General features: G+C 42.6%; 1 pseudogene; it reads right to left on the bottom strand.

The window, feature by feature from the left end:
• LOC139382554 (neural-cadherin-like) overlaps positions 1 to 24,065 on the bottom strand; it is a 103,363-nt pseudogene that overhangs the window by 26,181 nt on the left and 53,117 nt on the right.

Genomic DNA, 24,065 nt, shown 5'->3' with positions numbered 1-24,065 from the left:
TGTATCCGCTATGAGTCCGCAGTCAAACGACCACCCCTCATCACTGTCAAACGCTCCCTAAAACACTTCTGCGAGCAGCCCTTTCTAAATCGACCTGGCCCGGGTATCCTGGAAGGATATTGACCTCATCCCGTCAGTCGAGGATGCCTGGTCATTCTTTAAAAGTAATTTCCTCACCATCTTGCATAAGCATGCCCCGTTCAAAAAAATCCCCAAAAATGCAGAACTAAGAACACTAAAATACAAACTACAACACAGAAACTGGGGAACGTAACAGAGAACAAGAGCACCTCCTCCCAGCTGCCCACTGCACTGAGGCTAGGTAACACGGTCACCACTGATAAATCCACTCCAGACCTGACTGCCCTTGACCAGCACAAAAACATCCTGTGGCGGACTGCAATAGCATCGAATAGTCCCCGCAATATGCAACTGTTCAGGGAAGTCAGGAACCAATAAACGCAGTCAGTCAGGAAAGCAAAGGCTAGCTTTTTCAAGCAGAAATTTTCATCCTGTAGTTCTAACTCCAAAAAGTTTTGGGAACACTGTAAAGTCCATGGAGAATGTTACGCACGCCTCTATGAAGAGGGAATGCAACACCCTGCTACAACTCAACTCTCTGTGAAGTGAAAGAAGTATGGACTGTAGGTGCGAGTAAGGATGACAAAAGGCAGAGAATTTACCGTTTACTAGGAATTTATTCTGTCACACGGTAATATGGGGAAACGGGGCTGGACGGAACCAAAGCAAAGAAAGTAAATCTCAAAGCCCCCTCTACTACCTTACCTGCCTACCCACTACTTACCTAATTTAGCACCACCTGGTGGCCTAACCAAAATACAGTGGGTGGTCCGCCCAGATCGTACCTAGTGTGCCTAGACAGTGAATATACTACGGGTATATGTATGCCCGCGGGCCTCTTGCCTAAGCACTTCCTAGGTGCCTTCCCCTTCCCCCTGGGAACAAATGAAACACAATACAAACTTCACAACAAAAGCTGACAAAAAACTAACTCAGGACATTGAAGAAGCTCTGACAAAGCAGGAAACACAGCACATACCAAAGCTGCTCCCAACAACAGCTAACATACTACATACCAACTCTGTTAGCAACAACCAACATGATATAACCCTCAGCCATAAAACTCCTCTCTCAGCAATCATCTTTCAACAATGGCTACTCCAACCCCCCCAGCAGCTACTCACCCAAGCCTCCCCAGCTTCTCCTTCACCCAAATAGCAGATGTTCTGAAAGAGCTGCAAAACCTGGACCTGTACAAATGAGCTGGGCTAGACAATCTGGACCCTCTCTTTCTAAAATTATCAGCCGTCATTGTTGCAACCTCTATTACCAGCCTGTTCAAACTCTCTTTCGTATCATCCGAGATCCCTAAAGATTGGAAAGCTGCCGCGGTCATCCCACTCTTCAAAGGGGGTGACACCCTAGAGCCAAACTGTTATAGACCTATTTCCATCATGCCCTGCCTATCTAAAGTCTTCGAAAGCCTCTCTGGGATAGGCGGGACGCAAATGTCCCACCTGGCCAATTGCCAGGGAAAATGCAGAGCGCCAAATTAAAATAAAATACTATAAAATTCAAACTTTCATTAAATCGCACATGTAAGATACCAAATTAAAGCTACACTCGTTGTGAATCCAGCCAACATGTCAGATTTCAAAAAGGCTTTTTGGCGAAAGCATAAGAAGCTATTATCTGATGATAGCACAACAGTAAACCACACAAAACTTAGAAATAAAATATAAATCATGCCTTACCTTTGACAAGCTTCTTTTGATGGCACTCCAATATGTCCCATAAACATCACAAATGGTCCTTTTGTTCGATTAATTCCGTTGATATATATCCAAAATGTTCATTTATTTGGCGCGTTTGATCCAGAAAAAAACAGCTTCCAATTTGCGCAACGTCACTACAAAATATCTCAAAAGTTACCTATAAACTTTGCCAAAACATTAAAAACTATTTTTGTAATACAACTTTAGGTATTTTTAAACGTTAATAATCGATCAAATTGAAGACGGGGCTATCTGTTTTCAATACAGGAGGATCACAAACTAACGCTACTTTTCTAGTCTTGCGCAACTCTCAAACAGTACACATAACGTTACCCTGATCCAAGATGGCCGTACTTCTTCATTACACAAAGGAATAACCTCAACCAATTTCCAAAGACTTGTGACATCCAGTGGAAGCGGTAGGAACTGCAAACAAGTGCCTTAGAAATCTCGTTTCCCAATGAAACTCACTGAATAGACAGTGACCTCAAAATAAAAATAATTCTGAATGGTTAGTCCTCGGGGTTTTGCCTGCTACATATGTTCTGTTATACTCACAGACACGTTTCAAACAGTTTTAGAAACTTCAGAGTGTTTTCTATCCAAATCTACTAATAATATGCATATCTTATATTCTTGGCATGAGTAGCAGGAAGTTGAAATTGGGCACACTATTTATCCAAAAGTGAAAATGCTGCCCCCTATCACAAAGAGGTTAATAAACAGATCACTGACCATTTCGAATCCCACCGTACCTTCTCCGCTGTGCAATCCGGTTTGCGAGCCGGTCACAAGTTCACCTCAGCCACGCTCAAGGTACTAAACGATATCATAACCGCCATCGATAAAAGACAGTACTGTGCAGCCGTCTTCATCAACCATTGACCTGGCCAAGGCTTTCGACTCTGTCAACCATATTCTTATCGGCAGACTCAATAGCCTTGGTTTTTCTAATGACTGCTTCACCAACTATTTTGTAGACAGTGTGTCAAATCGGAGGGCATGTTGTCCGGACCTCTGGCAGTCTCTATGGGGGTACCAGAGTTCAATTCTCGGGCCGACTCTTTTCTCTGTATATATCAATGATGTCGCTCTTGCTGCGGGCGATTCCCTGATCCACCTCTACGCAGACGACACCATTCTGTATACTTCTGGCCCTTCCTTGGACACTGTGCTAACTAACCTCCAAACGAGCTTCAATGCCATACAACACTCCTTCCGTGGCCTCCAACTGCTCTTAAACACTCGTAAAACCAAATGCATGCTTTTCAACTGTTCGCTGCCCGCACCCGCCCACCCAACTAACATCACCACCCTGGACGGTTCCGACCTAGAATATGTGGACAACTATAAATGCCTAGGTGTCTGGTTAGACTGTAAACTCTCCTTCCAGACTCATATTAAACATATCCAATCCAAAATCAATTCTAGAATCGGCTTTCTATTTTGCAACAAAGCCTTCTTCACTCATGCCGCCAAACTTAACCTGGTAAAACTGACTATCCTACCGATCCTCAACTTCGGTGATGTCATCTACAAAATAGCTTCCAATACTCTACTCAGCAAACTGGATACAGTCTATCACAGTGCCATCCGTTTTGTTACCAAATCACCTTATACCACCCACCACTGCGACCTGTATGCTCTAGTCGGCTGGCCCTCGCTACATATTCATCGCCATATTCAGGTTATCTATAAGTCTATGCTAGGTAAAGCTCTGCCTTATCTCAGTTCACTGGTCACGATAACAACACCCACCCGTAGCACACGTTCCAGCAGGTATATCTCACTGATCATCACCAAAGCCAACACCTCATTTGGCCGCCTTTCCTTCCAGTTCTCTGCTGCCAGTGACTGGAATGAATTGCAAAAATCGCTGAAGTTGGAGACTTATTTCCCTCACCAACTTTAAACATCAGCTATCTGAGCAGCTTACCAATTGCTGCAGCTGTACATAGTCCATCTGTAAATTGCCCACCCAATCTACCTACCTCATCCCCATACTGTTTTTATTTTATTTACTTTTCTGCACACGAGTATCTCTACTTGCACATCATCATATGCTCATTTATCACTCCAGGGTTAATCTGCTAAATTGTAATTATTCACTCCTATGGCCTATTTATTGCCTACCTCCTCATACCTTTTGCAAACCCTGTATATAGACTTTCTTTTTTCTACTGTGTTATTTGGCTTGTTTATTGTTTACTCCATGTGTAACTCTGTGTTGTTGTCTGTGTCACACTGCTTTGCTTTATCTTGGCCAGATCTCAGTTGTAAATGAGAACTTGTTCTCAACTAGCTTACCTGGTTAAATAAAGGTGAAATAAAACAAATAAAAAAACACCATGCATACCCCACAAAACATGCCACCAAAGGTCTCTTCACATTCCCCAAGTCAAGAACAGACTATGGAAGTGTCACAGTACTACATAGAGCCATGACTACATGGATCTCTATTCCACATCAAGTAATTCAGGCAAGCAGTAGAATCAGATTTTTTAAAAAACAAATAAAGTTACACCTGATGGAACAGCAGGGACTGTGAAGAGACACACACAGGCACATGATAAGACACGCACTCTACACAAACGTGCACATGGGTGTTGTATTGTAAATATGTTGTGGTGGAGTGGTGGCCTGAGGGAACACACTGAATGTGTTGGGTAAGGTGTTATGAAATGTGACGTCACGTAGTATTTTAAACTGTCTTATGTTGCTGGACCCTTGGCAGCAGCTAATGTGGATCCATAACAAATACAAGACTCACCTCTAGACGTAAGTATTCATTCTGCTCCTGCGAGAGGAGGCTGAGGAGGACACCGCTGGGGGTGTGGGTTCGCACCTGGAGCTGAAAGCTGGAGTGACGAGCGGGGAGTGACCAGCCCACCTGGTACTGGACATGGCTCCTCCCATTGAAGGAAAACTCTGGAACTTCTGTCAGTTGAAGAGGGAAAAACATAAGAGTTGAATAGAGATACCATGAGGGATTCAAATACAACATACAATTAATTAATTATACTGTACCCACTATTGTATGCACTCAGTAGACAATACGAGACAATTCACATGTGAAAGGAGCCAGACACAGTCATCTTACGTGTGAGTCATGCATGTAAAGCCTTCAGACAATTTTACATTCCAAAAGATAGGATAATAAAAATAATTTTACATCTTGAAGCTAACAAGAGCTCTAAACCTTCAGAGCTACAGTTGAAGTCAGAAGTTTCACATACACCTTAGGCAAATACCATTAACCTCAGTGATTCACAATTCCTGACATTTAATCCTAGTCAAAATTTCCTGTCTTATGTCAGTTAGGATCGCCACTTTATTTTAAGAATGTGAAATGTTAGAATAATAGGAGAGAGAATTATTTATTTCAGCTTTTATTTCTTTCATCACATTCCCAGTGGGAAGTTTACATACAGAAGTACATACACTCAATCAGTGTAGCATTGCCTTTAAATTGTTTAACTTGGGTCATACGTTTCGGGTAGCCTTCCTCAAGCTTCCCACAATAAGTTGGGTGAATTTTGGCCCATTCCTCCTCATAGAGCTGGAGTAACTGAGTCAGGTTTGTAGGCCTCATTGCTCGCACAAGCTTTTTCAGTTCTGCCCACAAATTTTCTATAGGATTGAGGTCAGGGCTTTGTGATGACCACTCCAATACCTTGACTTTGTTGTCCTTAAGCCATTTTGCCTCAACATTGGAAGTATGCTTGGGATCATTGTCCATTTGGAAGATCCATTTGCGACCAAGCTTTAAGCTTTAACTGACTGATGTCTTGAGATGTTGTTTCAATATATCCACATAATTTTCTTTCCTCATGATGCCATCTATTTTGTGAAGTGCACCAGTCCCTCCTGCAGCAAAGCACCACCACAACATGATGCTGCCACCCCTGTGCTTTACGGTTGGGATGGTGTTCTTTGGCTTGCAACCCTCCCCCTTTTTCCTCCAAAGATAACAATGGTCATTATGGCCAAACAGTTCTATTTTTGTTTCATCAGACCAGAGGACATTTCTCCCTAAAGTACAATCTTTGTCCCCATGTGCAGTTGTAAACCGTAGTCTGGCTTTTTTATGGCGGTTTTGGAGCAGTGGCTTCTTCCTTGCTGTGCAGCCTTTCAGCTTATGTCGACATAGGACTTGTTTTACTGCGGATATAGATACTTTTGTACACATTTCCCTCCAGCATCTTCACAAGGTCCTTGTGAAGTACCAAAGTACATTCATCTCTAGGAGAAAGAACGCATCTCCTTCCTGAGCGGTATGACGGCAGCGTGGTCCCATGGTGTTTATACTCGTACAATTGTTTGTACAGATGAACGTGGTACCTTCAGGCATTTGGAAATTGCTCCCAAGTTTGAACCAGACTTGTGGAGGTCTACAATTTGTTTTCTGAGGGCTTGGCTGATTTGTTTTGATTTTCCCATGATGTCAAGCAAAGAGGCACTGAGTTTGAAGGTAGGCCTTCCACAGGTACACCTCCAATTGACTCAAATGATGTCAATTAAGGGCCTCCCAGGTGGCGCAGTGGTCTAGGGCACTGCATCGCAGCACTAGCTGTGCCACCAGAGACTCTTGGTTCGGCTCTGTCAGAGCCCAGGCTCTGTCGCAGCCTGCCGCGACCGGGAGGTCCGTGGGGCGACGCACAATTGGCCTAGCGTTGTCCGGGTTAGGGAGGGTTTGGCCGGTAGGGATATCCTTGTCTCATCACGCACCAGCGACTCCTGTGGCGGGCCGGGCGCAGTGCGCGCTAACCAAGGTCGCCAGGTGCACGGTGTTTCCTCCACATTGGTGAGGCTGGCTTCCGGGTTGGATACGCGCTGTGTTAAGAAGCATTGCGGCTTGGTTGGGTTGTGTTTCGGAGGACGCATGACTTTCGACCTTCGTCTCTCCCGAGCCCGTACGGGAGTTGTAGCGATGAGACAAAATAGTAACTACCGTAATTGCTGGACTATAAGCCGCTACTTTATTCCCACACTTTGAACCTCGCGGTTTATACAATGACGCGGCTAATTTATGGATTTTTCCCGCTTTCGCAAGATTCATGCCGCCGCCAAAAAACAGCACTGTCACATAATGTGACGTAAATCGAGCGCGCTCAAACTTCCCATCATTCTGATTACGGTAGCAATTTTTGGCTGTTGGAAAAAGAAATAGAGCTGCTGCATGGGAGCTTGGCCTTAATGAGTCGATTATAAGACTTTGTAAACAGCAGCGTGAGGAACTGACTCAGTGCAAAAAGACAACAAATCTTTCAGAGGGAAGAAAAGCAGGTGGCGCTCCGTGTTCAGTGGGAGGCTTGGATGACAAGTGGGGAGAAATCCTTCACTAAAACGGGCCGCATGCGAAGAGCAACTTATGGTCAAGTCTGCCAGTGGGTCCTGACAGCGTGGAGCATTGTCAAAAAATCCACTATCATCAACGGGTTTCCAAAGGCTGGACTGCTGCGTGTTGAAGGGGCAGCATGAGCTCAGCGGGGTATTTGCCTCCGGATGAAAGTGACGAGAGAGCGACAATGAAAACGATCCAACATCGGATTAAGCAATTCTGAGGCTATTCAACTCCGACACCGAAGGAGATGACTTCAGTGGTTTCAGTGCACAGGAGGAGTCTTGGTAGGCTACTGTTTTAATTTTTGTTACAAGCCGTGTTTCGTTAAAGCCTATTTATTTTTGTTACAAGCCGTGTTTCGTTTAAAGGCTGTGTAAAGTTAATTTGTTTCAATGTACCGGTAGGCACCTGCGGCTTATAGACATGTGCAGCGTATTTATGTACAAAATACATATTTTTTTATAATTCAGTGGGTGCGGTTTATATTCAGGTGCGCTTAATAGTCCAGCAATTACGGTACTAATAATTGGATACTACGAAATTGGGGAGAAAAAGGGGTACATTTAAAAAAATATATATATTTTTTTAAATCTGGAATTTTCAAAGCTGTTTAAAGGCACAGTCAACTTAGTGTATGTAAACCTCTGACCCACTGGAATTGTGATAGATTATTTCACTTATAATTCACTATCTGTAAACAATTGTTAGAAAAATGACTTGTGTCATGCACACAGTAGATGTCCTAACCGACTTAAGTGTATGTAAACATCTGACTTCAACTGTATGTCGTTTAGATCATATTAGGACTCTGCTATGCAATGCAGTCCACTCCACCTCATGATACCCAGAAACAACACCTGTTATAATCTGACTGTTAATTCTCTAAGGACATACCATCTTCACAGTGGATCCCTGTGTACCCGGGCCCACACTGGCAGCTGAAGGAGTCCCACTGCCCATTACAGTGCCCCCTGGCGCCACAGACTGGTACACCCATGTTCATACAGTTCCCATCAGTCAGAGAGCAGCCTGGGGCAGTGCTGGAGGATGCCGAGGGAGAGCCAAGGTCATAGAGCTGGAGCAGAGGGAAGAGAGAGGGGGGGGGGGGGGGGAGCAATGAGGGAAGGCGAGAGAGATATGTGGAGGGAGAGAGCGGAAGAGAAGAAAAATACAAATTGAGGGCGAGAGAGAAAAAAGAATAAGGGAGAGAGAGATGGCATGATATTTTAGGTGTATCTTCAATAATGCACAATACATCCTTTTCTAAAGCCTAAAGTAGAGAGGTGCAAAGATCATGGGCATAAATGAGAGAAAGAACTTGAAGGAGAATACATTGCACCAGTACATGTAACCTGTCTGACAGCACTGATATAGTCTGACTAAAGTGGAATGTGATGACAGAGACATCAGCATTCAGAAGATACTCCTAGTTTAGCCTTGAGCTCACATTTACATTCCTCTTGAACTCCCTTTTTAAAAACATCTTCCAGCAAGTCAACCAAACAGACCAAGGTGTGATAAAATAAATAAAACCGCAATGTTTAGAGCCAAGATGGAGTTAGAGAGGTAGACTATTTTCTTGTTAGGGTGTTAGGGCAGAGCTGTAGACTTTTGTGTCTTACCTTACTGTCCACAACCAGGTTGCGCAGACAACCATTGAAGTGTTTTTGCTGTAGCTGGGGATACTCATAGGACATGTTCTCGTTGACCCCACCTAGCTGCAACACCTGACTCACATTCAGGTACCTGTGGAGGACACATTTCACTGTCAATGTCTGACCATTCCATCCGTCCATCCATCCATCCAGCTATCTATCCTTCAAGTTTAAGTTTGTTTATTCGCAATATACACTCACCTACGTATTTATTTGGACAGTGAAGCTAAAATGTTTTTTTTGGGCTCTATACTCCAGCATTTTGGATTTGAGATCAAATGTTTCATATGAGGCGAAAGTACAGAATGTCATCTTTTGTTTGAGGGTATTTTCATACATATCTGTTTTACCGTTTAGAAATGAAAGCACTTTATGTTCTTGTCCCCATATTTGAAGGTGCCATAAGTAGTCGGACAAATTAACTTACAGTACCAGTCAAAAGTTTGGACACACCTACTCATCAAGACATCAAAACTATGAAATAACACACATGGAATCATGTAATAACCCAAAAAGTGTTAAACAAATCAAAATATATTTTATATTTGAGATTCTTCAAAGTAGACACCCTTTGCCTTGATGACAGCTTTGCACACTCTTGGCATTCTCTCAACCAGCTTCATGAGGTAGTCACCTAGAATGCATTTCAATTAACAGGTGTGCCTTAGAAAAGTTAATTTGTGGAATTTCTTTCCTTCTTAATGCGTTTGAGCCAATCAGTTGTGTTGTGACAATGTAGGGGTGGTATACAGAAGATAGCCCTATTTGTTAAAAGACCAAGTCCATATTATGGCAAGAACAGCTCAAATAAGCAAAGAGAAATGACAGTCCATCATTACTTTAAGACATGAAGGTCAGTCAATCCGGAAAATGTCAATAACTTTAAAACTTTCTTCAAGTGCAGTTGCAAAAACCATCAAGCGAGGTGATGAAACTGGTTCTCATGGGGACCGCCACAGGAAAGGAAGACCCAGAGTTACCTCTGCTGCAGAGGATAAATTCATTAGTTAACTGCATCTCAGATTGCAGCCCAAATAAATGCTTCACAGAATTCAAGTAACAGAAACATCTCAACATCAACTGTTCAGAGGAGACTGCGTGAATCAGGCCTTTATGGTAGAATTGCTGCAAAGAAACCACTACTAAAGGACACCAATAATAAGAAGAGACTTGCTTGGGATAAGAAACACGAGCAATGAACATTAGACTGGTGGAAAACTGTCATTTGGTTTGATGATTCCAAATTTGAGATTTTTGGTTCCAACCGCTGTGTCTTTGTGAGACGCAGAGCAGGTGAATGGATGATCTCTGAATGTGTGGTTCCCACTGTGAAGCATGGAGGAGGAGGTGTGATGATGTGGGGTGCTTTGCTGGTGACATCGTCTGATTTATTTTGAGTTCAAGGCACATTTAACCAGCATGGAAACCACTGCATTCTGCAGTGATACACCATCCCATCTGGTTTGCGCTTAGTAGGACTATAATTTGTTGGTCAACAGGACAATGACCCAACACCCCTCCAGGCTGTGTAAGGGCTAATTGACCAAGAAGGAGAGTGATAGAGAGCTGCATCAGATGACCTGGCCTCCACAATCACCCATCCTCAACCCAATTGAGATTGTTTGGGATGAGTTTGGGATGAGTTGGACAGCAGAGTGAAAGAAAAGCAGCCAACAAGTGCTCAGCATGTGGAAACTCATTCAAGGCCGTCGGAAAAGCATTTCAGGTGAAGCTGGTTGAGAGAATGATTCCGTCAAGCTGGTGACTACACACTTGTTGGATGCATTTGCAGTTTATTTTGGTTTGTTTTACATTATGTTGCGCCCAATATAATTGTAAATATTGTAATGTGTCATTTTGAAATCACTTTTACTGTATATAAGAATATAATGAACACTTCTACATGAATGTGGATGATACCGTGATCACAGATAATCATGGATGGATAGAGGTTATTCTTTTTTGTTATGCTTTTCAGAGGAATCATTGTGTCCATCCACAATGCCTTGGCTGGCTAGCAGGTGTGATTGGTGCGACGTCCCAAGGGGCGGGGTTCTGAGGAGGACATTACCTGTCCCTATTAGGCGTGACTCCTCTGACCTCACAGGAGGAGCGGTCCTCAGTCATGGCCCAGCTGTCCACACCCTCAGTTTCCATAACGATAGCACTGGAGCAGCGGTCCAGGGTGAAATGCACATCCTGAAAACAGGAGCAAGGTTAATAACATGTGTCTGTGTGTGTGTTTCTGTGTCTGCTCATACTCTCTCTCACACACACACACACACACACAAAATAATGTGTTGAATACAGTCATCTAATAGTCCATTTACTTTACTGTTGCTTCTAACATCCAGTCGGTGCCAGCGTCTGTCAGACACAACCATGTTGCCCTGCAACTGCAGGACCAGGGTCCCAGACCCGTGGTTGATCTTCAGACTGGGTGTTCCACCAATCAGCTCTGAAGGGAAAAGAGAGGTCATCAATATCAGCATCATCAACATGCCATTCCACCTACAGACTTAAAGGGTCAAAGTTCAACAGTGGTGTAGGATGCTCTTCTTATACTCTTAGAGGGATGTTGTTCAGTGTCAAATAGTAAATTCATACAAATGTACATACATAACATGAAACTGTATATATATACAGTTCATTCCAAAGGTATGGACCATTATTTTGGTCTACAATGATGAAAAAGTCAATCAATAAACAAGGCTACATTGTTTTAGTTTGAGTGGCTTGACTCTGTATGGGTTGTATGACTAAGCAACCCAATAAATGCAAATCATGCTGAATATCTCCCACACATCCAGTTTGTTATTTAATTCATGCACCTTGGTTGGACTGGGAGGCAGCGACAGTATACATTTGCCATTGTGCAACAGAGGTGGTTTGTTAAACCATACTAGCCTGATGAATAACCTTGCTTGTATCCCCCTGAAAAAACAAGTAAGCTAATGCCCATCGCTTAGCTCAGCGGGCTAACGTGTCATATTGAGGCACGCAGACGACCCAAGTTCAAATCCCAAGATGATGAGTAACCTTGCCTGAGACCTAAAATCCAGAGTTACAGTAGCTTCCAGTTAATGCCTAGGCTTTAGCTCAAAGGGCTTTTGTGATCTCCATGACCCGTGTTCAAATCCTGGGTGGGTAACACATTACCCTACCTATAGCCATGTAGTCTTCTGGGTCTCCAGGCTGCAGGGTGGCCAGGGGCCCGCTGTAGAGTAGCAGGCCGTCCTCAGCCTCTGTGATGAACTCCAGGGAAAGATGGCTATCAAAGCACGGCCTTATGGGAGGAAACCAGGCATATCCGTTGCCAAGGAAACTTCGCCTCGTCTGCTGGCATTCAGGACCCTCATGCTGCAGTGGGCACTGGCACCTGTGGTGGCATGAAACAAAAGCAGCCCAGAGAACATTAACAGTGATTTTTTCCCTATTGAAACATTATGATGGGTCTGTCTCTACTGTCATATATCTCTGTGTAAAGTGCTGTGGGATGTGACTATGTTTATAAATGACAACATACAGTAGACAGACAGGAGAATAGGACTAATAAAACACACCACATACAGTAGCTGCTAGTGCATTAGGCATGAAACACATCAAGTACATATGAAAATACTGCATTTAATACATTAGATATCCTTATCACATTGTTCAGCCTGTGAGCCTCAACACAGGCTTTGTTGCTGAAAAATCCCTTACAACCGCTCAGCAGCACATCAGATCGTTTTGTTCGAACATGATTAATACTTTTCTAGGTACCCTACAGTATCACTGATTCTCAATATCTCCTTGTTTCCGACCCATTACTCTGCTGTGCAGATTCCCTGGCATGGTGAAGTGTATGTGTGTGTTAAGCTAGCAGTGGTCCATAGAAGAGCTCGAGTCTGTAATCAAGGCAAAGGAAGGGAAAGGAGAAGTAATCGCCGATAAATCAGCTAGAGTGCTTCTTCATGTTATTCCTCCACTTCTTCATGGTATTCCTCCCAACTAGCTCTAGAATTAGACGTTCATACATTTTTTCTCAAACATCAAATTTCGAAGTTGTTGCAAACTTTACATTTCGAAGTGTTTAATGTTTAGCTCCAAATGTTTAAGGTACATGCTGGCCAGACCAGTACCACGCATGTTGATTTTGTCCACCCAAACTAGACGCAATCAGGACACGCAGGTTGAAATATCAAAACGAACTCTGAACCAACTATATTAATTTGGGGACAGGTCGAAAAGCATTAAACATTTATGGTAATTTAGCTAGCTAGCTAGCTGTCGCTAGCTAATTTGTCTTGGGATATAAACATTGGGTTCTTATTTTACCTGAAATGAAGGTAAAGTCCTCTACTCCGACAATTAATCCACGGATAAAAGGGTGCACCAAATTCGTTTCTAGTAATCTCCCCTCCTTCAGGCTTCTTCTTCTACTATGGATTTTATATGGTGGTTGGCAACCAACTTTAAGGTGCATTACCACTACCAACTGGCCTGGAGTGTGGACCTAAGTTCTTCTTTAAATCACCAATGTGGGTATGTGCTCCTAAAAACCAATGTGGAGATGGCAAGTGGGTGTATGCTCCTAAAAACCAATGAGGAGATGGGAGAGACGGGACTTGCAGTGCTTCAAACGTCACAAATAGAACCAAGTTCTAGTTTAGCGCCTGGCTACACACACACTCATTGACGCACACGAACAGTGTTGGTGCAATGATTGAATAACATGTACAGTACCAGTCAAAGGTTAGGACGCACCTACTCATTCAAGTGTTTTTCTTTCTTTTTACTATTTACCACATTGTAGAATAATAGTGAAGACATCAAAACTATGAAACCAGCATGTCTACCACAGCATTCTGCAGCTATATGCCATCCCATCTGGTTTGTGCTTATTAGGACTATCATTTGTTTTTCAACAGGACAATGACCCAACACCTCCAGGCTGTGTAAAGGCTATTTAACCAAGAAGGAGAGTGATGGAGTGCATCAGATGACCTGGCATCCACAATCACCCGACCTCAACCCAATTGAGATGATTTGGGATGAGTTGGACCGCCTGTCACACCCAGATCTGTTTCACCTATCTTTGTACTTGCCTCCACACCCCTCCAGGTGTCGCCAATCTTCCTCATTATCCCCCGTGTATTTATACCTGTGTTTGTCTGTTGCCAGTTCTTGTCTTGTCAGGTCTTACCAGAGTGTTTTCCCGTCTCCCTGCTTTCTCAAGTTCTGTTTCCTCGTTTCACCGGTTCTGGCCATTCTGCCTGCCCTGACCCCAAGCCTGCCTGCCGTTCTGTACCTGCCTGATTCTGACCCGTTTCCGGAACTCTGCCTGTCCTGACCTTGAGCCTGCCTGCTGTTCTGTACCTTATTGACTCTGCGCTGGATTACAGACCTCTGCCTTTGACCTGTCTTTTGCCAATAAACATCTGTGACTAGCTGTCTGCATCTGGGTCTTATCCTGAGTTCTGATAGCGCCGAGTGAAGGAAAAGCAGCCAACAATAGCTCAGTATATGTGAGAACTCCTTCAAGACCATTGGAAAAGCATTCCAGGTGAAGCTGGTTGAGAGAATGCCAAGAGTGTGCAAAGCTGTCATCAAGGCAAAGGGGGGCTACTTTGAATAATCTAAAATCTAAAATATATTTTGATTTGTTGAACAATTATTTGGTTACTACATGATTCCATATGTGTTATTTCATAGTTTTGATGTCTTCACTATTATTCTACATGTAGAAAGTAGTAAAAATAAAGACAAATCCTTGAATGAGTAGGTATGTCCAAACTTTTGACTGGTACAGTGCCTTGCGAAAGTATTCGGCCCCCTTGAACTTTGCAACCTTTTGCCACATTTCAGGCTTCAAACATAAAGATATAAAACTGTATTTTTTTGTGAAGAATCAACAACAAGTGGGACACAATCATGAAGTGGAACGACATTTATTGGATATTTCAAACTTTTTTAACAAATCAAAAACTGAAATATTGGGCGTGCAAAATTATTCAGCCCCCTTAAGTTAATACTTTGTAGCGCCACCTTTTGCTGCGATTACAGCTGTAAGTCGCTTGGGGTATGTCTCTATCAGTTTTGCACATCGAGAGACTGACATTTTTTCCCATTCCTCCTTGCAAAACAGCTCGAGCTCAGTGAGGTTGGATGGAGAGCATTTGTGAACAGTAGTTTTCAGTTCTTTCCACAGATTCTCAATTGGATTCAGGTCTGAACTTTGACTTGGCCATTATAACACCTGGATATGTTTATTTTTGAACCATTCCATTGTAGATTTTGCTTTATGCTTTGGATCATTGTCTTGTTGGAAGTCTCAGGTCTTTTGCGGACTCCATCAGGTTTTCTTCCAGAATGGTCCTGTATTTGGCTCCATCCATCTTCCCATCAATTTTAACCATCTTCCCTGTCCCTGCTGAAGAAAAGCAGGCCCAAACCATGATGCTGCCAACACCATGTTTGACAGTGGGGATGGTGTGTTCAGGGTGATGAACTGTGTTGCTTTTACGCCAAACATAACGTCTTGCATTGTTGCCAAAAAGTTCAATTTTGGTTTCATCTGACCAGAGCACCTTCTTCCACATGTTTGGTGTGTCTCCCAGGTGGCTTGTGGCAAACTTTAAACAACACTTTTTATGGATATCTTTAAGAAATGGCTTTCTTCTTGCCACTCTTCCATAAAGGCCAGATTTGTGCAATATACGACTGATTGTTGTCCTATGGACAGAGTCTCCCACCTCAGCTGTAGATCTCTGCAGTTCATCCAGAGTGATCATGTGCCTCTTGGCTGCATCTCTGATCAGTCTTCTCCTTGCATGAGCTGAAAGTTTAGAGGGACGGCCAGGTCTTGGTAGATTTGCAGTGGTCTGATACTCCTTCCATTTCAATATTATCGCTTGCACAGTGCTCCTTGGGATGTTTAAAGCTTGGGAAATCTTTTTGTATCCAAATCCGGCTTTAAACTTCTTCACAACAGTATCTCGGACCTGCCTGGTGTGTTCCTTGTTCTTCATGATGCTCTCTGCGCTTTTGACGGACCTCTGAGACTATCACAGTGCAGGTGCATTTATACAGAGACTTGATTACACACAGGTGGATTGTATTTATCATCATTAGTCATTTAGGTCAACATTGGATCATTCAGAGATCCTCACTGAACTTCTGGAGAGAGTTTGCTGCACTGAAAGTAAAGGGGCTGAATAATTTTGCACGCCCAATTTTTCAGTTTTTGATTTGTTAAAAAAGTTTGAAATATCCAATAAATGTCGTTCCACCTCATGATTGTGTCCCACTTGTTGTTGATTCTTCACAAAAAAATACAGTTTTATATCTTTGTTTGAAGCCTGAAATGTGGCAAAAGGTCGCAAAGTTCAAGGGGGCCGAATACTTTCGCAAGGCACTGTATATATGTTATGGGATGTATAGACATTATGTACCGTATGTGATGGGATGTATAGACATTATGTACCGTATGTGATGGGATGTATAGACATTATGGACAGTATGTGATGGGATGTATAGACATTATGGACAGTATATGATGGGATGTATAGACATTATGTACAGTATGTGATGGGATGTATAGACATTATGTACCGTATGTTATGGGATGTATAGACATTATGTACCGTATGTGATGGGATGTATAGACATTATGTACAGTATGTGATGGGATGTATAGACATTATGGACAGTATGTGATGGGATGTATAGACATTATGTACAGTATGTGATGGGATGTATAGACATTATGTACAGTATGTGATGGGATGTATAGACATTATGGACAGTATGTGATGGGATGTATAGACATTATGGACAGTATGTGATGGGATGTATAGACATTATGGACAGTATATGATGGGATGTATAGACATTATGTACAGTATGTGATGGGATGTATAGACATTATGGACAGTGTGTGGATAGACTATTTAGTGTATCTGTAGAATACATAAGATAGAATAGTGTATATATACAGCAATAGTTGAATAGGATGGCATTGACAAGAATACTGTATACAGTATGAAATGAATATAACAATATGTAAACATTATTAACATTATTAAAGACCAGTGTTCCATTATTAAAGTTACCAGTGATTCCAAGTCTATGTACACAGGGCAGCGGGGTGGTAGCGGGCTAGTGACAGTGACTAGGTCCAGGACAGGGTACTGGGTGGAGGCCGGCTAGTGATGGCTATTTAACAGTCTGATGGCCTTGAGATAGAAGCTGTTTTTCAGTCTCTGGGTGGACGTCGAATACTGACTTGTATCACGGGTGAAATGGCTGATTCCTCCACTTCTTCATGCTATTCCTCCACTTCTTCATGTTATTCCTCCACTTCTTCATGTTATTCCTCCACTTCTTCATGTTATTCCTCCACTTCTTCATGTTATTCCTCCACTTCTTCATGCACATCTTCCACTTCTTCATGCTATTCCTCCACTTCTTCATGTTATTCCTCCACTTCTTCATGCTCATCCTCCACTTCTTCACGCTAATCCTCCACTTCTTCATGCTCATCCTCCACTTCTTCATGTTATTCCTCCACTTCTTCATGTTATTCCTCCACTTCTTCATGCACATCTTCCACTTCTTCATGCTATTCCTCCACTTCTTCATGTTATTCCTCCACTTCTTCATGCTCATCCTCCACTTCTTCACGCTAATCCTCCACTTCTTCATGCTATTCCTCCACTTCTTCATGCTATTCCTCCACTTCTTCATGCTCATCCTCCACTTCTTCATGCTCATCCTCCACTTCTTCATGCTATTCCTCCACTTCTTCATGCTCATCCTCCACTTCTTCATGCTCATCCTCCACTTCTTCATGCTCATCCTCCACTTCTTCATGCTCATCCTCCACTTCTTCATGCTATTCCTCCACTTCTTCATGCTATTCCTCCACTTCTTCATGCTCATCCTCCACTTCTTCATGCTATTCCTCCACTTCTTTATGTTATTCTTCCACTTCTTCATGTTATTCCTCCACTTCTTCATGCTCATCCTCCACTTCTTCATGCTATTCCTCCACTTCTTTATGTTATTCTTCCACTTCTTCATGTTATTCCTCCACTTCTTCATGCTCATCCTCCACTTCTTCATGCTCATCCTCCACTTCTTCACGCTAATCCTCCACTTCTTCATGCTATTCCTCCACTTCTTCATGCTCATCCTCCACTTCTTCATGCTCATCCTCCACTTCTTCATGCTCATCCTCCACTTCTTCATGCTCATCCTCCACTTCTTCACGCTAATCCTCCACTTCTTCATGTTATTCCTCCACTTCTTCATGCTATTCCTCCACTTCTTCATGCTCATCCTCCACTTCTTCATGCTATTCCTCCACTTCTTCATGCTCATCCTCCACTTCTTCATGCTCATCCTCCACTTCTTCATGCTCATCCTCCACTTCTTCATGCTATTCCTCCACTTCTTCATGCTATTCCTCCACTTCTTCATGCTCATCCTCCACTTCTTCATGCTCATCCTCCACTTCTTCATGCTCATCCTCCACTTCTTCATGCTATTCCTCCACTTCTTCATGCTCATCCTCCACTTCTTCATGCTATTCCTCCACTTCTTCATGCTATTCCTCCACTTCTTTATGTTATTCTTCCACTTCTTCACGCTATTCCTCCACTTCTTCATGTTATTCCTCCACTTCTTCATGTTATTCTTCCACTTCTTCATGCTATTCTGCCACTTCTTTATTGTATGCCTCCTCTAGTGAATCTGCATACCTACTAGCCGTAAACAGTAATCAAATAAATGCCTTGATATAAAGAGAAATACACACAGAGAAAAATATCACTTTGGATCCAAAACAGGACAGAATATTCTCAGACTCCTGGCGAAACATGATGTTTGACTAACTGGGCTTGGTAGATAATGTCAGAGCCATCTATTTTCATGTGGCGTTGTATCTGAGTGGATGGCTCTGCTATGTACAGTTAGGGGCTGTTTTCTCTTTCTGTCAACATCTCCAACTCTGTTTATTCTGCAGAGGGCCAAGACATGTCAGGAATACTGATCCATACAGAGAGAGACAGGGGATGATTCTGTGATGTATGTACACACACATACATACATGGAGAAAGCATGCACACATGTTTGTGCCTGAACATACACACACGTACACACGTACACACACACATACATATACACACACACACATAACAGACCTTCCCAGGCATTCTCCATGTGACTCCAGAGAGCAATGCCAATCCAGACTCCAGAGCACAGGGCATGTTTCTTCCTCTGACTGACACGATCTGATAAGGCCAACGTCTCAGACTGGCTATTAAGCTCTCTCGACATGGGATTGGCCTAAAATGTGATTTTTCACACACATTCTGAATACACATTGGGTTATATAGCAGCATCTATATTCTGACAAGGGCTCTCTCACAAGACTGCAGACTGCAGCATGCTTTTGACTAGTGCCATAGGGCTCTATGTTCTAAGGTCTTAAGGCAGACATCTGTTTGCCTTATTTAACTTTACATGCTCATGTAAATGGTATTAAGTGGGATTCTGAAAAGTTGTCAGCACTTGGGAGAGGGGTGTGTAGTGCTTGTTGTAATCTCACTGGCCCACATTTCTTAAATCCTACCAATTCTCATCATCAAATTAGCTCCATGCTATTTCCTCTGTGATACACCCACATGGGGCCTTGTACTTTTTTTAAATGGATTTCTGACTGCTTTATATGCTTAGCATTCAAGGCTCTAGTATATAATTATGAGGCAATTTATCATCAAACTATAGATTTTTTTACCCTGAATTTATTGTCATTCTTCTTCTCTAATTTATTCAGATTGGTGTTATTTCTGATTATGGTATAATTTTCTCCACATCACCATCTGTGTCTAGATTTCCTCCTGACTATTTCTATCACCTTCTCTTAATTATCTCTCAATTGTCTCTGATGGAAGGATCTTTATCTTGTGTAATAAATTAATTACAATAAAGACAGGATACGATCGTGTTCGGTAGAGTTAAAGTGGAAGAAAAAGGTCTGAAATAGAGTGAAAAAATGAGGAACTATCTGCACGTGTCCAATAAGACACTCTTATGTGTGTTTTCTGCAGCGATGTGCCCTAGTGAACAAAACCCAGTTCACATAGTCCTCAGGTGATGGTATTGCTTTGGTCCCTGCTCTCTGCTCACCTGTACCCACTGAGGGTATCCATGCAGGTGCCTCCATTGAAGCAGGGGTTTGTGAGGTAGGAGGAACAAGCCTGATGGACCCGGTCCCTGGCAGAGCAGCCACACCGGGCAGAGGACATCATCGTCATAGACACCAGTGCTATGTTCCCGGCATCGACCAGGGTGGGTGTGTCACTGACGCTGAGCTGTGTGGAGCAGCCGCCACCCGGCCTGCAGTCTGTGTACACACACTCATCCACCTCTACCTGGGACACGTTCACCCGCAGCAGAGACTGCAGCTGAGGAGAGGGACAGAGAGAGGGGTTGGTGGGAAGAAAAAGAGGGGGATAGAGAGAGATGGAGAGAAAGAGAGAGGGAGAGAAGGAGAGTGAAATAGGGAGAGAGAGGGGAGTAGTAGATAGATAGATAGATAGATAGATAGATAGATAGATAGATAGATAGATAGATAGATAGATAGATAGATAGATAGATAGATAGATGGATAGATAGATGGATAGATAGATGGATAGATGGATAGATAGATAGATAGATAGATAGAAGAGGGTAAGGGAAGTAAGGGAGGACAGAGAGGGATGAGCCTGGCTGATACTCCTCAAGCATACAAATATATACTTATAAAGAAACGAGTACATCTCCAAAATGGCAGATTTATTTTCAATAAATGAATGAGAAATGAGATAGACAGAGAAAGGAGGGTCGGCGAGAGAGTGAAAGAGGGATGGAGAGATATAGGGAATGAGGTGAGGGAGAGAGAGAATGAGTAAGGAAGCAGTTATGAACACAGAACGGGGAGAGTTGGTGTGAACAACATTATTGAAAAAGATATGAATGCACATTGCACCTCTTAGCTGATAAAGAAACAATATCGACAACACCAAGCTCTGCACCTAGAGATGTATGAGCTAAGATCCCTATCTTCAAGATGGGAAAACATCGAGGCGTGTACCTTCTTTATATGCGCCGCCAGGTATCCGTGTAGTTTCTCTGGACGCAGGTAGCCATCGCTGTGCACAGAGAAGCGCACGTCCAGCGTCTTCGGTCTAACGTCTGTCAGGCTGAAGACGTTGATTGTGCCTGATCTGATGGACAGGTGTTCAGACAGGAAGCTCCTGAACATATCCTGCCGACTCCTCTCGTCCACCCGGGACTCAATAAACTCTCTGGCAGTGATGCCTGCAGAAGGGGGAAATACACACACATATGCACACACACACAGGCACACACACAAAGACAGAAACACACCTCAGGCATTAGAACCTCAAGAACATTCACTATTTACTGACAGGAGAAATTGATCAAAGTGAACTCAGTCTTGGTTCAATTAGCAAATACAATTGATCTATACTGGCCTCACATTGATTCACTCACCCATGTAGTGAAACTATTTAACTTACCGTTCTTTAATTATTTCCACTGAGACCGATTCTTGGCTCCAGTATAAAACATTGACGGCCTCACTGTCAAATAGATTTAGAGGTCGAAGCATTAGCAATGCAATGCGTCTCTTCTAATAATATCGGAGAGGATGGAAAAAGTCCTCTTTAATCTCTACAAAGTGAAATTGATGCCCTGGCATGCCTAATAGCCTTGCAGTCTATTCATCATTTTTTTTTTCAAATGTCAAGGACTAACCTGGCAGTTTTGAAATTGACCTTTACATTTGGGATTTGCCCAGAGAGAGCCAAAAGACCAAGACATTAAACTTCATATGTTTGTGAAAACGGCACCTGAGGTGTGATACACACTGCTGCTTGAAGTGATAGCGACTATAGGTTATCCTAATAGATTTGCTTTAAAGTACATACCTTACAGCTTGTAAAGGTGAAAAGGTGAGCTCCCCCAATTCGACGTAAATCGCTTGGATCTTTTGTTAAAAGATTAACATAAATCCAATCCATTGAATTTACTGACTCACAGCGTAGCCTCAGATTTAAAAGTACCAGTTCTAGATCCAGATATACTCTCTATTTTAAGGTGTATACTGTAAGTCTACAGGGTTCTGTATGTTTTTTAATTCATTCACTTTAAAAAATAATTTACTCATTCTTCTTTCTTCTATTTTAATCCAGAGAGCAGCAGCTGATTGTATCATTGTCTATCTCTCCAACAACAGAACGAAGTAAAATAAAAAGCCTGACGTTTGGTGTGGGCGGAAAGATGAGCGATAGAGTGCAAGAGAAAGGAAAACAAATGGAAAAAGTTATTCATGTTGACAGGTTCAGACTCATCATCTCATATAGAGCATCCCTGCTGTGGAGTAACAGCAGCTGAAGAAGCATGACTCTAGTTGCTGAACGATGTGTTGACAGGGTTCTACATAGAACCCAAAAGGGTTCCACCTGGAACCAAAAAGGGTTTTTACTAGGAACCTTATTGGGACAACGAAGAACCCTTTTAGGTTCTAGACAGCACCTTTTTTTCTAAGAGTGTAATCACGAATCATGACATAAACTGTAGAATAGATAAGTACGATGTTGTCATGCTGCAGTAGCTTACCGGTCAGACGCAGGGAGGCTGACGAGTGGATGGCCATGTCTTCTAGCTCCCGGACGTGAACTGTGACCCCAGACACCACGTCTGGCCACACCCCGTCCGACACTCCCACTCTGAGATAGTAGCTCCCTGCTAGGGTGTTCTGTCTGATGGCCAGGTGGCCTGAACTCCTGTTTAGAGTGAAATACCTGTAGGGGAGGACATAAATGTGGTGGAAAAGACTGGGTAGTATTCATTAAGGGCATGCAATGGAAAATATTTTAAAATACAACGGAAAATGGAAATAAATGTTTCTTATTGGACATGGACAAGCAATTTAAGTGTTTATTCCATGTTTTATTCCATTTTGTGCCTACCAAAGGAAATTAACGGAAATAACAACTGTTTTGTTTCTGCTGGGAGGTAAATGCTATTTTGTTTACATCTCCACCAAAGGAGCTCGGTAGTCATAGAAACAGGTCAGGATTGGCATATGAATAAAACAGGAATGTGTAAAATATGCAATTGGGATTTTCTTCTGTTCCCTGACTGTGTTAGATGCAAAATTGCAAACAATCTTGGTGTAAATATTATTGATCCTTGTTCCCCAGCGAGTCCACCAGTTGATATGATACAAATGCATCCACTGATTGCTCTGATTACATTAACATTTGACATTTTTGTCATTTAGCAAATGCTCTTATCCAGAGCGACTTACAGGAGCAATTAGGGTTAAGTGCATGTTGAACAAGAGGCACTTGTTGGCCATGTAGGAAATGTGGTAATATCCTCCATCCTTTCCATTTCTTTGACTTTCTTTGACTGTCACTGTTTATTGTCTCTCCTGCTGCCTAGTCACTTTATCCCTATTTATATGTATATATCTATCTAAATGACCTCGTACCCCTGCACATCAACTCGGTACTGGTACCCTGTGTTTATAGCCAAGTTACACTCATTGTGTATTTATTCCTGTGTTATTATCTTTCTATTATATTTATATTTTTCTCTCTGCATTGTTGGGAAGGGCTCATAAGTAAGCATTTCACTGTTAGTCTACACCTGTTCTTTACCAAGCATCTGACAAATCACATTTCATTTTATTTGACTCTGAGACTTTGAATGAAAGTAGCTGAAGGTCATATTTATAGGGATACATATTTGCATCAGTAATATGTTAACTGTTTAACTGATTAACTGTCCTGTTATGACTCACGCTAGTTACAGACAAACATAACACCTACCTCATTCCTCCTGCGTCTAAGGTGTAGGTCTTGTTGTCCCAATCATCTTGATCAGGGGCATAGACCTTGCCCAGCGAAGTAGTCTGCATCCTTCCTGTCCAACGCACACAAAGACTTTTGTCTGACTTTTGTCTGAAAACAACGGTTTCCAAACCGAAAGTGATAGAGGCCCCAGGCCACTTATCTTCAGCCGTTTTCTTATCTGCTGTTCTGTGATTCTGCTGTTTCTGTTCTTCCTATTCTGTTCATGAGTGTGAAGTCCCACTGTCTGGGTTGAATAGGCTTCCAGTACTTGAGATGAGGAGCGCTGAGAGCTTAAGGAAGTCAGGGCTATCTCTCTATGGATTATGTTATTATCGAGCCCCAGTGCCAGCGTACT

The sequence above is a fragment of the Oncorhynchus clarkii genome, chromosome 2 (assembly GCF_045791955.1).
Source record: "Oncorhynchus clarkii lewisi isolate Uvic-CL-2024 chromosome 2, UVic_Ocla_1.0, whole genome shotgun sequence".
NCBI classification, from domain to species: domain Eukaryota; kingdom Metazoa; phylum Chordata; class Actinopteri; order Salmoniformes; family Salmonidae; genus Oncorhynchus; species Oncorhynchus clarkii.
Note: the sequence above shows the minus strand (reverse complement) of the source record. Positions and strands in the feature narration are given on the sequence as shown.